At 38.4% G+C, this 12296-nt stretch overlaps 1 long non-coding RNA gene across 1 annotated transcript; it reads right to left on the bottom strand.

Annotated features, from left to right (window-relative positions):
* Positions 1–987: 987 nt before the first annotated feature.
* Positions 988–11352, bottom strand: LOC140865959 (uncharacterized). The gene is made up of 3 exons (XR_012144766.1): positions 11292–11352; positions 3097–3982; positions 988–1293 (listed from the first exon to the last, which is right to left on the bottom strand). It is a non-coding gene; the product is annotated as an uncharacterized lncRNA (long non-coding RNA).
* Positions 11353–12296: the final 944 nt, after the last annotated feature.

Here is a 12296-nt window from a genome sequence, read left to right as displayed (position 1 = left end):
ATATTAAAAGGCTCACTTAATTTTCGATTAAATAGAAAAAATAAAATATGGTTGAATAATCATAGGTGTTTCACGTATTGGTATTGGTATGTGAGAATAAAGAGTTTTATTACTATATTATAAAGCTAAAGAAGCCTTCTGAAACTCAAATTTGATTACAATTGAGTGAAACTAACATTCTGGAATAACATGTGCCATGGAAAGCTAAACTGTAAATAAATATATATACCTATCAATCGCAAATAGTATCCAGTGTGAGTCGCTCTGGATCACTGAATTCGTGGAGCAACACAAACTTATATCCATCAAACACGAAACATATATCACACATGAGAACAAACACCATAACTAAATAAACATTAATATAGATGGCAAAAACCGATTGGGGGTACTCTTTGTTGGATCCTGTGCGTTTGGATTTTTTTTTTTGAACAGAGAAGTTCACACTTTTTGGAGAAGATTGCAGACGTGTTGAAGGGGTTGGGAGATGTGATGTTGTAGCGGTTGAGTTTTTTTAACGGAGAACTTTTGTATAAATTCGTATAAAAGAAGGGTAAAATAGGAAAAATATTTTGGTGTCTTAAAGCCACACCAAAAACAGTTTTTAAAAGTGTCTCATGCTTAATATAATAGAAAGAGATAGAAAGAGATATTAAAATTTCACTTTTGATTCTTGTGGATTAGTATATTTAAATTTAACTAAATAGTTTTTTTTTAAAAAAACTATAATTAGCCCCGTGATATAAAATCCTCATTACGTCCCTGATAATAATGATACAATCCTTATGTTAACTTCCCACGGGGGTATACTCACCACTTGATAAGTCATCTTCTTAATTGTTATTCAAAGTGAGAAGACAAAACATTTGTCTTTTCGGCACATTTCCTGTTCTATTATATTTGAGTCAGGAGGCCGACGCTTGTACTTACTACTTGGCTACACATTGTTTATGATTTGGGTGTTTGGGTTCGGGTTCGGGTTTGGGTTTGTGTTCGGGTTTGGATCTGTAGTGACCCACTTCGAAATCACCTACTAACAGAGACTAACAGAGACTTACGCATGCAATTAAAACTTAAACAACAATAATAAAAAAAACTGTGGAAAACTTAAATCAAATGTTAACAACCCTGAAGAATACAACCGATAACTCACTGAAACCTCATTATTACAACACAATCGAATAACAATAAAAACCAAATAAAAACTTAATCTAGCAAACCTCTGGTGGCCCCTGCTATCCAAACTCTGGTCACTGATCAATCACTGAACTCGATCATTATCCACTTGCAAACCTGTCACATCGAATAGGATGCCCGAGATAAAAAAAGGGACATCAGCGCTAACGCCCAGAACGTAAAGTATGAGTACACAAGTCTATATAATTCATGCAACATGAAATAATGAATGCTCTGGTACACTGGGATCATATCTGGAAAATCATGCTCAGAACACAGGTGCCTCCAGTATTCGCATGTTGCTCCGAAGATCCAGTGGCTGCCACACATATTGAAACCCCGACCTTGGACTATCACCGTCCTGGGTAAAACAACACACGATGTACTGCCGGTCCAGTGGGTGTCACACGGTATCCGATCGTACAAAGAAACCCTAGGGCTGAGCGGCCCTAGAAGCAACATGCTATCTCAAAGAATATACAGGCTCAACGTGATATGCTAATGCCGCTTATAAATCACGAACAATAATATCACGCATCTCATGACAGATAATAATACAACACATAATAATGCAACGCATAACATGCATACTCGCTGACTATCTCAGTCAGTAATTACGTACCTCAACTACTGGTCTAGCAAAAAACTGTCTACAATCCAAGCCTACGAGGTAAGGTAATACCATCATCATCAATACTTATCTAAAAGTCTTAACTAGACTAATATCTACTCCCAATAGCTATTAATATTCCAAACTAGTACCTGCGTCCGACGTCAACCGCTGATGGCGAAGACCCTGACCTAAGCGCATCTCCGCTATAAGTTCTGTAGCACCTCGCTAACGCCCGACCCTTGAAACGACTATTGAAACACTAAGAAATTGACACTGACTCGAAATCCACACCTAAAACATGCACTAACTATGAGAAATATCGCCTCTATTTATAGACAAAGATCGACCTTTCGATTGCTAGTTCGGACGTTCCGAACGCTCTTTGGAGCTTTTGATCGCCCTTTCGATCCATGTCCATCGAACACGTGTCCTGAATTTGACAACTCACTGCAGCCGACTCAGTTTGGACCTTCCAAAATCTAGTTCGGAGCTTCCGAATGGTCACCCATCAAATAACCCAATCAAAACTCATACTCTGATCTAAATATTGGATTCAAAACTTTCGGTCGTGGGTTCGGAGCTTCCGAACTCACCCTCTGCTTCCGAATTGCAACGCCTCTTCTGAACACTTCGGAACCACCGATCTTCCTAGCTCACAATTTCGTACCTTCCTAACCATTCTAATCCTTGGAACCTACCAGACCACTTCCGAATGTCCTAAATCCGATTCTACTCCAAAAACTCTAATTCTGATGCCTTGATTAAGAATTTACCTTTCTAAACATGCTAAGATACTTAATTTACTTGAAACAGAAATCGGGTTACTACAAGGTCGATCCTTAATATATTATATAGATGGTCTTAAAATATACTTGGGGTCTCGAGCGTTCATTTTCTAAAGAATGCCAACAATATGTACATAATTGGTGTGGGGTTTAATGATGACTTGTATATTCGAGGTAGAGTAGGTCTCTCTAGTCGTATGGTTTCACTCATATCACATATAAATTAATGAAACTTTCTCACATGTGTTTTTGTGATAAAAAAATATCACATGCTTACTAATTTATTATAATACAGTTGGAGTGCTGAAACACTACTGACAACGAGATGCATATATATCACAAGCTAAAACTTTATTGCGCATTTCTAAGGCAAATTTAGATAAATAAGGTACTCGTTGTTGGAGTACCGTTTTCTTGTACGCAAAACACAGCGGAAGTTTTAAAATTTTATTTGACATTCAAACTAAGTTTGGTCACTCGTATGGTTTAAATGACATTCATAGTGGGTTAGCGAATTTATACCTTTAGTGAATTGATAACTTGACACCAACTATTCTGAGATTTGTGGAGATAGATCTTGTTGTAATTTCCTACGAACAATCAACTTGAAAAAATACCTTTCTTCAAATCATTATTCAAGCTGCTAATCGAGTCCACAACTTGATTACTCGTTCCTCTTCTAAATCGCACTAGATAATATAGAAGAAGTTTGCGTTGAGATTAGACAAGAAGAATAAATCGTCTCAAGACTTATTGATTAAGGTGGCCGAATTCTTCAAGAAAATAAGAGAGTAATTTTCGAAAAATTTCATCTTTCTATTAGGGTTTCGAAAATCTTTTATATTTTTTTCCAAAAAATATGCATGTAATATTTTTTTTGTAGTGTCTGAAAATTGCATGCAATATATTAGTGTTCGAAAATTGCATTGCCCAATATAATGTGATTTTTGAAAACCACATGCCATGTATATCAAGTCTTTATATTTGTGCAAGTGGTATAATATGGTATTAGGAATATTTTCTTGTAACACAAATCAATACCACATATTATAAAACCTCATGAGTTTTATTCTAGTCTATATAAAATATTATTTAATTATAAAAATCCAACTTTAATAATTTAGTATGATGGACTTGTACTCCTACAAGACACCAATCCATGCCCCATTATAGATCCAATATCACCGATGTGACGACTTTAATTTATCCGCTATTTTAGTGAAACACACTGTGATCACCTACTAATCAGAAACTTAGGAATGCAATTAAACAATAGTCAAATATAATCAGAGATAAACTACGGAAACTAAAATAACTAATACCAGCATGATAAAATCTAGTGGCTGACCCCGCAATCCTGCCTTGGTCACCACCCAATCTCCAGACCTCTAGGAAAAACTATCTGCAACTGCCCCGTCGAATGGGGTGTCCAAAAACAACAGTACGAAAACGTGAGCATAAAATGCTCAGTACGAGAGTATGAGTATACAATATTATATGCGCATGTATGCAAGTGTATGGGTATCAAGACACGAGGTCAAGAAATATCTTTTCAAGAACAGACTTGGGCACTGGGTAGGTAGCACGTTGTGCCGTCGCTTGAGGAGGTGACCTACATACCCAATTGATGGTGACCTGACACAAGTCCATATGTCCAACCATTCACTAACAAGATAGGGTGGTAAAACAACCTACTACAGGATATCACAAGGATACAAGCTCAAGATGATCATGCATGAAACATAATAACATGTCATAATATATGCAGATAAAATCATGTCATATAAATCATGCAACACATAATACATGCATACTCAGTCAGGGTATCTTGAACAGTACTATCGTATCTTTCCAAGGCAAATCCTAGAAGCTCCCATATAGGTTCCAAGCCTACCAGGCATCACTACAAATCATAATAACCAAACATCCTTTAACATGCTCTAAAAGCATTAATTAAACTATAGCATACTCCCTATTTTCTATAAGGAGCTAGAGCTATACTTTCGTCCGTCGTCAGCCCGCTAATGTCGAATTCCCCAGAGCTTGGGCACAACCTTGCTACGACCCCTAGACACCTTTTCAAAGCTTCTCTGCTTGGCCACTACTACGAATAGTGTCCGTTAACTATAAAAATACTACTATATACTTCAACTCTTAAATAAAGAGTCCCGAAGCCCTTAAAATAGATCCATACGGGAGATGAGAGGTTTTGGAATTGACAAGCAAATGAGAGCCTCGGACCCCCTATTTATAGACCACGATTGGAAGCTCCGATCGCCTGATCGGAAGCTCCGATCGATGCATGCATGACACGTTCCGATCGGGCCGGATTGGAAGCTCCGATCGTCTGCATACAACTACATCTTCAAGCTTCAATGCCACGTCTTGGATGATACAGATCGGAAGCTCCGATCGCCGATCGGACGGTCCGATTGTCTCCATAGCTTTCGAATTGTCTTCGTTGGTTCCGATCTGATAAGACGTTCCGATCATGGTTCGGAAGTTTCGATTCCTACTTAGGCCCAATAATCCCATTAATCAATTCTCAGGCCTTCTGGATCTGATTCTTTGGTCCGTCTGATTATATTAAAATCTCTTAATCATGTTTTATTAAATCTAAACATGATTAGCAAAATAATCTTGTAAAATGGAATCGGACTACTACATTCTATCCCACTTAAGAGATTTCGTCCTCGAAATCATATCTTAAGTACCGAATGAACTTGAATAAGAATAACATGTTCTTATTCTCTTATATATTTTTACAAGATTTCACTGTAATCCAAATAATCACCAGTAGTGTCTCAATACTGAAATTGGACCACAAAAGGAACATCTTATTCCAAAATAATGTTTCTTATAATTCAGTAACAACATGGTATCTCCATACATGTCAAATCTGTATCCACTGTACTTTGGATGATTGCAAGATGTAAGACTTATCTATCATAAATCATTACCATAGTGATACATGGAATACATCAAGGATACCAGACCCAAATAGCGGCAATGCTAATCTGTACTATATCTCATTTACTTTCCAACATCCCAATTGGATCAATAAACTCTAGAAATATATATTTCCTGATAATTGAACTATATTAACACCCTTTTGACTTAACTCTTGGTTTTTCCACCTGTTATTTTCCCAAGTCTCTTCTCAAACAATGAGGTACACCATCATTATCCGTACAACATCTTAAATGGTGCCATACCATTACCGCTGTGAAAACTATTCGTTGTACGCGAATTCAATCAATGAAATCTGATTTTGCCAAGCTGGCCAAAATCCATAGTGTAAGCTCATAATATATTCTCAAAATACAGATATTATGTTCTGACTGGTCGTCATTCTCCGAATGATTGGTTGTACTCACATTGAGAATATTCCTTGAATCATATTCGAAACTCCCCCAGAATCTGGGAACACATCTGGAATCTCATTCCCTGATAATTCTTACTGGTATGCCATGAAAACTCGCAATTTCCTGAATGTGTAATCAATCACTACTGCCAAAAGTGAAATATCGATGACACGAAACAAAAAGCGCTGTCTCGGTGAGTCGATATATCACAACCCTGATAGTATCATAATTCCTTGAGAATACTAGCAAATGAGTCACAAAGTCCATCGTGATAACTCCCATTTCTACTCAGGAATCGATAACTTATGATACAAAATTCCCGGTTGTCGATGTTCAGTCTAAATCTGTTGACACACCCAATACTAGGAAACATACCGATACACAAAGCGCTTCATACCTTTTCACTATAACTGAGTACACAAGTCTTTTGTACACCAAAAGAATTCTCGTACTAATGACTAAAACTTTGTCATCACACATGTGACAACGTCGTTGTCCACAATTCTTGATTTCCTGAACATATATGTCGCACGCACTCAAGCATCGTTACTATCTTGACTGGTTGAAGCTTGAAAAAAGCCCAGAGAATCTGAATGCCATAGATTTAACATGATTAATACTGAGAGTACTGTAGATGAATGAATCTGGTTTAAGTTTAGCTATTGATTATAAAGATTATAGATGGGAGAATAGTTTAATGAATGATCCATTTTGTTTTGATTTTGTAGGTGATGTGTACGATGATGCTTGTATGATTTGTGCTAGTGCAGGGGATCTGATGTGCTGTGAGCAATGCAATTCCACTTATCATCAAGAGTGCATGGACATGGAGGTAGATATTTACTAACTTTTATTGTAAAAAAGTTATTATTTTTATATGTCATACACACACACACACACACAGAGAGAGAGAACATTTAAATTTACTCGGGTTATAATCAAATGATAATTCATTTAGTTTTCATTACCTTTTTTCCCTTTTACATATATATGTATATATATATATATATATATATATAGAGTTTCTTTCAAGTGCCCATCTATCATGCCCACTACCATGCCCACCAATGATGTGGCACTATTCTATTGGAACTAAAATTTATCACATCCAATAAAATAGTGCCACATCATTGGTGAGCATGGTGGTGGGCATGATAGGTGGACACTTGAAAGAAACTTTATATATATATATATATTTCTTATCATAATTGATAGAAATTGAATTTATATTGTTTCCAGGATGTTCCAATGGATTATCCGTACTTTCTATATATAATGTATACTAGTTTAAGATTAAATAAATTTAATTCAGATATAAATTGTGCATTTTAAATTATTACAACATTTTAAATTGGAAAATGCTACATGTACATGAAAGATTACACGCTGGGTTACACACTCCATATAAAATTACAAAATTACCCCTTCACTTTATTTGAATTTTTTTTTTCAAAATACATCAAGGATATTTATGTAATGTCAAGTGTAACGTGTAACCCAACGTGTAACCCTCCGTGTACATATAGCATCACCCTATTAAATTAATGACAAACTCGTTATAGCCCATGTGATTTGGCCCAATGGGATGAGCCCACTAATTCAGGAGGCCCATAGTCTATCTTCAAAAATCTATAAATAAGAGGTTATTTCTCTCTTTCAAGGTACTCTCTCTCATTCTCTCAATTTATGCTCTAAAAGCTTTCTAGTTTTTGTGAGTACATATTTTGGGTAGATCGCTGAATTGAGCATCGGAGGATTTTTTTCGGGCATCCCCCTACGCCTCTAACCTTGTTTCGTGACGCAGGTTACGACCCTAATTTCACTGGATTGGACACGCGAGAAGCTGTTGGTCTTTCAAAGCTACTGTCCACCCTGATTGATTGCTCACACGGAGACTCTTATTTAGGATAACATAATTTCATGCAGCATCGGTTTGGAGCCGTTTGTGGGAATGCCACCTCATAACTGAGAATGCAAACACGATCACAAGCAACTCGCAATGCCCAAGATGAGCATGAACAACACCTCTATCCCCTCAGCAAAATCAAGGGTTCTTGATCACCCTAGAGGGTTTGAATGCTTTATTGGAAGAAGCATCATCCAGGGCTGCAGCCGAAGCTGTGGCGCAGTACCTGGCAGCTCAGCAGTAGGACAATAGGAACAAGGGTGCACCAAGTAGAGTGGTGCATTCGCTTCACTCGTAGGGGGTCCCGTGGGAAAAATAGGTAGTCGGAACTAACGAAGTGCCACCGGTGAACGTAAAGGGGATAGTTTTTCAAGAAGATGAGGCGAACAATCACGCACCACCCCTTTGTCAGAAACCCCAGTGCGCCATGTGAGTTGAGGGTTCTTTAGCCATTTTTCCAGCTCGTCATAGTCCGTTCACCACTGCTATCTTGGCGGAAGTACTGCCAGCAGGAGTCAAAATACCAAATCTTCCTGATTTTAATGGGACAGGGGATCCACAAGATCATCTAGATAGATTCTACGTGAAAGCTGACCTCTATGACATCAGTGACACTGCATATTGTAAAATCTTCCAAACTACCTTTTCAGAACAATCTTTCACTTGGTTCAACAAGCTACCCTTTGGGACAATAGGAAGTCTTGAGATACTTACCATACGCTTCCTCCACCAATTTTTCATGAATCGGAAGTATTCGAAGACTGCAACATACTTATTATCGATAGTCCAGAAGAAGAAGAATCCCTGAGGGAATTCGTGCAACAATTTACCCTAGCAGTTCATGAAGTCCCGCATGTCAACCATGACTTGTTAGCTAGGATAATGCAACAAAACCTACACAACAGGAACTTCAAAGAATCAATAGCTGGAAAGTCTCCAAGAACTTTGGAGGAGTTGCTGGAAAGAGCAGGAAAATACATTTGCATTGAGGAATCTGTCAATCACTCCCATCTAGGAAAAATAAGAAGAGAGGATGAGAATCCTGAAGTAGAGAGAAAAGGAGAGGAGCAAACATCTCATAGTACCCACCTTCAGTACACTTCATTGACAATGTGTTTGTCAGACATACTGATCGTAGCTGAATGACAAGACTTGCTTCAACCCCCGCACCCAAGGAAAGATAATCCAAATCATAAAAAATCTGACAAATATTGTCATTTCCATAAAGATAAGGGACACATGACTGAATATTTCCATAACTTGCGAGCTGAAATAGAGACTTTGATTGAACAAGGACACTTGAAAGACTTTGTGGTTAAAAGTAACCACCAGCGAGACGATGTGACTACTGTAGATCTTTGGGAAGAACACATGACCACTGGAGGAGTTATTGCAGCGATAACAGGGGACCAGCTCGCGATGACATGATGAGTGCATAAACATTTCAACCCCCCGAGTGCAAGGCTGCAGAGATAATTATCGACTTTTGCCTTAGTTGTTTCATGTTTTGCCTAAATGTTTTTCTTTGGCTTTATTTATTTCAGTTTTTTCTCATACTATCATTGTAGCCTCCATTAGTACGAGTTCAATGAAAATTCCAGTTTGCATTATCAACAAATCCCCAGCGTGCATAAAAATTTTAAATTTCATCTGCGATGCTTAACTAAAAAGTCATAGATTCATGATGTCGGTAAAAGTTATCCATGCATCAGTGGTCAAACCGGTCCTGCAGGAAAACTAAACTACCGACTCTATAAGAGATCACGACATTAAATTAAGTCCCGGGATACCTCACCACCCAAAAGGTAGGTTCAGGACTTCCCGCGAGACAAATTATCGAAGTCTGATCAAGTCCCAAGTCCATTTGCGTTAAGCATCACGATCTTACTCATAAGTCAAAAAGATACACATCAAATCATAGAAAAATTTCATACAAGGCAACCCAAGCGAACATGCCTCTCTAGGAAAATCAGTCAATTCAGGTGAACACGTTGTGCCAAACAAGAAAACCACCACCCCAAGAATCTTGGCTAGAAGGAGCTACCCTAAGAGGTGGGGTAAAGATGAGATACCCTAAAGAATGGACCAGAAGGCATCGTCTCTATGAGTTTAGTGAGAGGATGCTACCTCCAAAAGTATGGCTAGAAGGCGCTACCCTTGGGATAGCCTAGAGATGCACCACAGAAAGCATTATCCCAAAAGGTAGCTTAAGTCATAATTAAGAGATGTTATCCCAATAGATAGCGCAGAAATGCCACCGCGAGGGTTAGTAAGAAAGCGCTACACAACAACTAAGTATATTTTAGCCCAATTCTCAATACCTCTCACCAAGAAAATAAAATGTAGCCCATTCCCAAAACCCAATTCCCTTAAACCAAGGAGAGTACACAAGCCCACTCCACAAAACATATTAAAATAAATACAAAGCCAATAAACCAGCCCATAACCCATTACCCAGCCCCATCCCAAAAGCAAGTCCCAAGCCCAAAGACCCCACCCAACCAGCCCATAACCAGGCCAAGAGACCCCAGCCAGCCCATAAACCAGTCCCAAGCCCAAAATCCCAAAGATCATGCCCAACCAAACCAGCCCGTAACTTAGGCCCAAGCCCAGAGACGCCAACCCACCGAGTCCATACCCATGCCCGACCCAATCCCATGCCCAACCCACAATACCCAAAACCTATAACCTGAACTCATGGCTCGACCCGTCGAATCCCAAGCCCGTTGTACAACCCAGAAGCCCAATAACCACAACCAAACCCTACCCTTCACCAGCGACAGACTGCCGCCACCCCTCACTCTCTAGCGAGTACACCCCAAAGCCATAATCGTCATCGGCAGTCAAGTTACCCACCACTTACGCCAACCGACCGACGAACCTCTACAAACCAACCCCTATCCAAACCCAACCCAAAGGACCGTGGCCTTCCCAGAACCACGCCCAACCCCACTCCGAGTCACCCCTGCATGACAAAAAAATCATAATTGCTTGGACGGAAAAGTACTAATTTTAGGCTAAAAATCCAGCCACCCGAGTCCCACCCAGTAATCTTTTTTAAACAAAGCCTACCAAAACCATACGGTCCATACCCAGGATATCCCAGCCCATAACACCAGTAGCACGCAGCGAACCAGGCGAGGAAAAAAACCATTTTGCCTAGAAAATCTGCCATTTTTGGACCTTCGCGCCCTTGACCTTCGGATCAGTGTGTATAATAGAGTACGGTGCGATGAAGGTGGAGTCATCGGAATTTTCTAAACTCATGGTGACTGGACCTTAATATCTCGATAAACTCGAGAGTCTCAGAACCGCAGACATGGAGTAAATAAATACAATGAAGAAGAGGAAATATTTTCAGAGAAACACATGTTCAAGCGATAAATAAATGTATATAATGGAAGCATGTGTGATAGAGTAATAAAAGAAAGGGAGAGAATTGTTACCTGACATTGCGGCTCCCTTTTCAAGGTAAGGAGTATAGTGGAGCCCTTATATAGGGTAGAGTGTGACCTAGGATTGTGACCATAGTAGGTCAATTTAAAATAAGAAAAATTGGCCCAATCTTTTAAAATGCAGTTTTTTTAATACTCTCGATCATCTTCAATAAATTAAAGTTGGTCGAGAGTGGGGGCTTATATATGATGTAAACTAGTTTAAGATTAAATAAATTTAATTAAAATATAAATTGGAAATTTTAAATTATTAGAACATATTAAATTAGTGACAAGCTCGTTATAGCCATGTTATTTGGCCCAAGGGGATGAGACCACTAATTCAAGAGGCCCATAACCTATCTTCAAAAATATATAAATAAGTGGTCATTTTTATCTTTCAAGTACTTTATCTCATTCTCTCAATTTATGTTCTAAAATTTCTCTAGTTTTTATGAGTACATATTTTGGGTAAATCTCTGACTTGAGTGTCGGAGGATTTTAGACGGGCATCCGTCGACGCCTCTAACCTCGTTTTGTGACGCAGGTGAAGACCCTAATTTCACTGGATTGGACACATGAAGAAGCTGTTGGTTTGTCAATGCTACTGTCCACCCTGATTGACTGGTCACACGAAAACTCTTTTTTAGAGTAACATAATTTCGTGTAGCATCAATATATTGTTTGTGCAAATTTTTTTGCAAATCCTGGAAATGAGTATTCTTATTTACTCAATTGTCGTCAATGGGCGAAAAAATGTATGTTGACTAACTTCGCCCAATGTGTGTGTAACACACACACAAAAAAAGTAATTAGACAAATTAGACAAAATAAATTATGCAAATTAAGATATTATGTATATATTTTTATGTTTATCATATCATGAATAAACACACACACACACACACACACACAAAAGTAATTAGAAAACTTTTTTGACTATGCTAATTTGTGTAGATGATTGGGATCGATCGGAATGATATTATGGAAAGAGAAGAGAAGCATTGATTTAATGTG

Source organism: Henckelia pumila, chromosome 4 (assembly GCF_033568475.1).
Source record: "Henckelia pumila isolate YLH828 chromosome 4, ASM3356847v2, whole genome shotgun sequence".
Classification (NCBI taxonomy): Eukaryota; Viridiplantae; Streptophyta; class Magnoliopsida; order Lamiales; family Gesneriaceae; genus Henckelia; species Henckelia pumila.
This window is presented reverse-complemented; position numbering and strand designations above follow the sequence as displayed.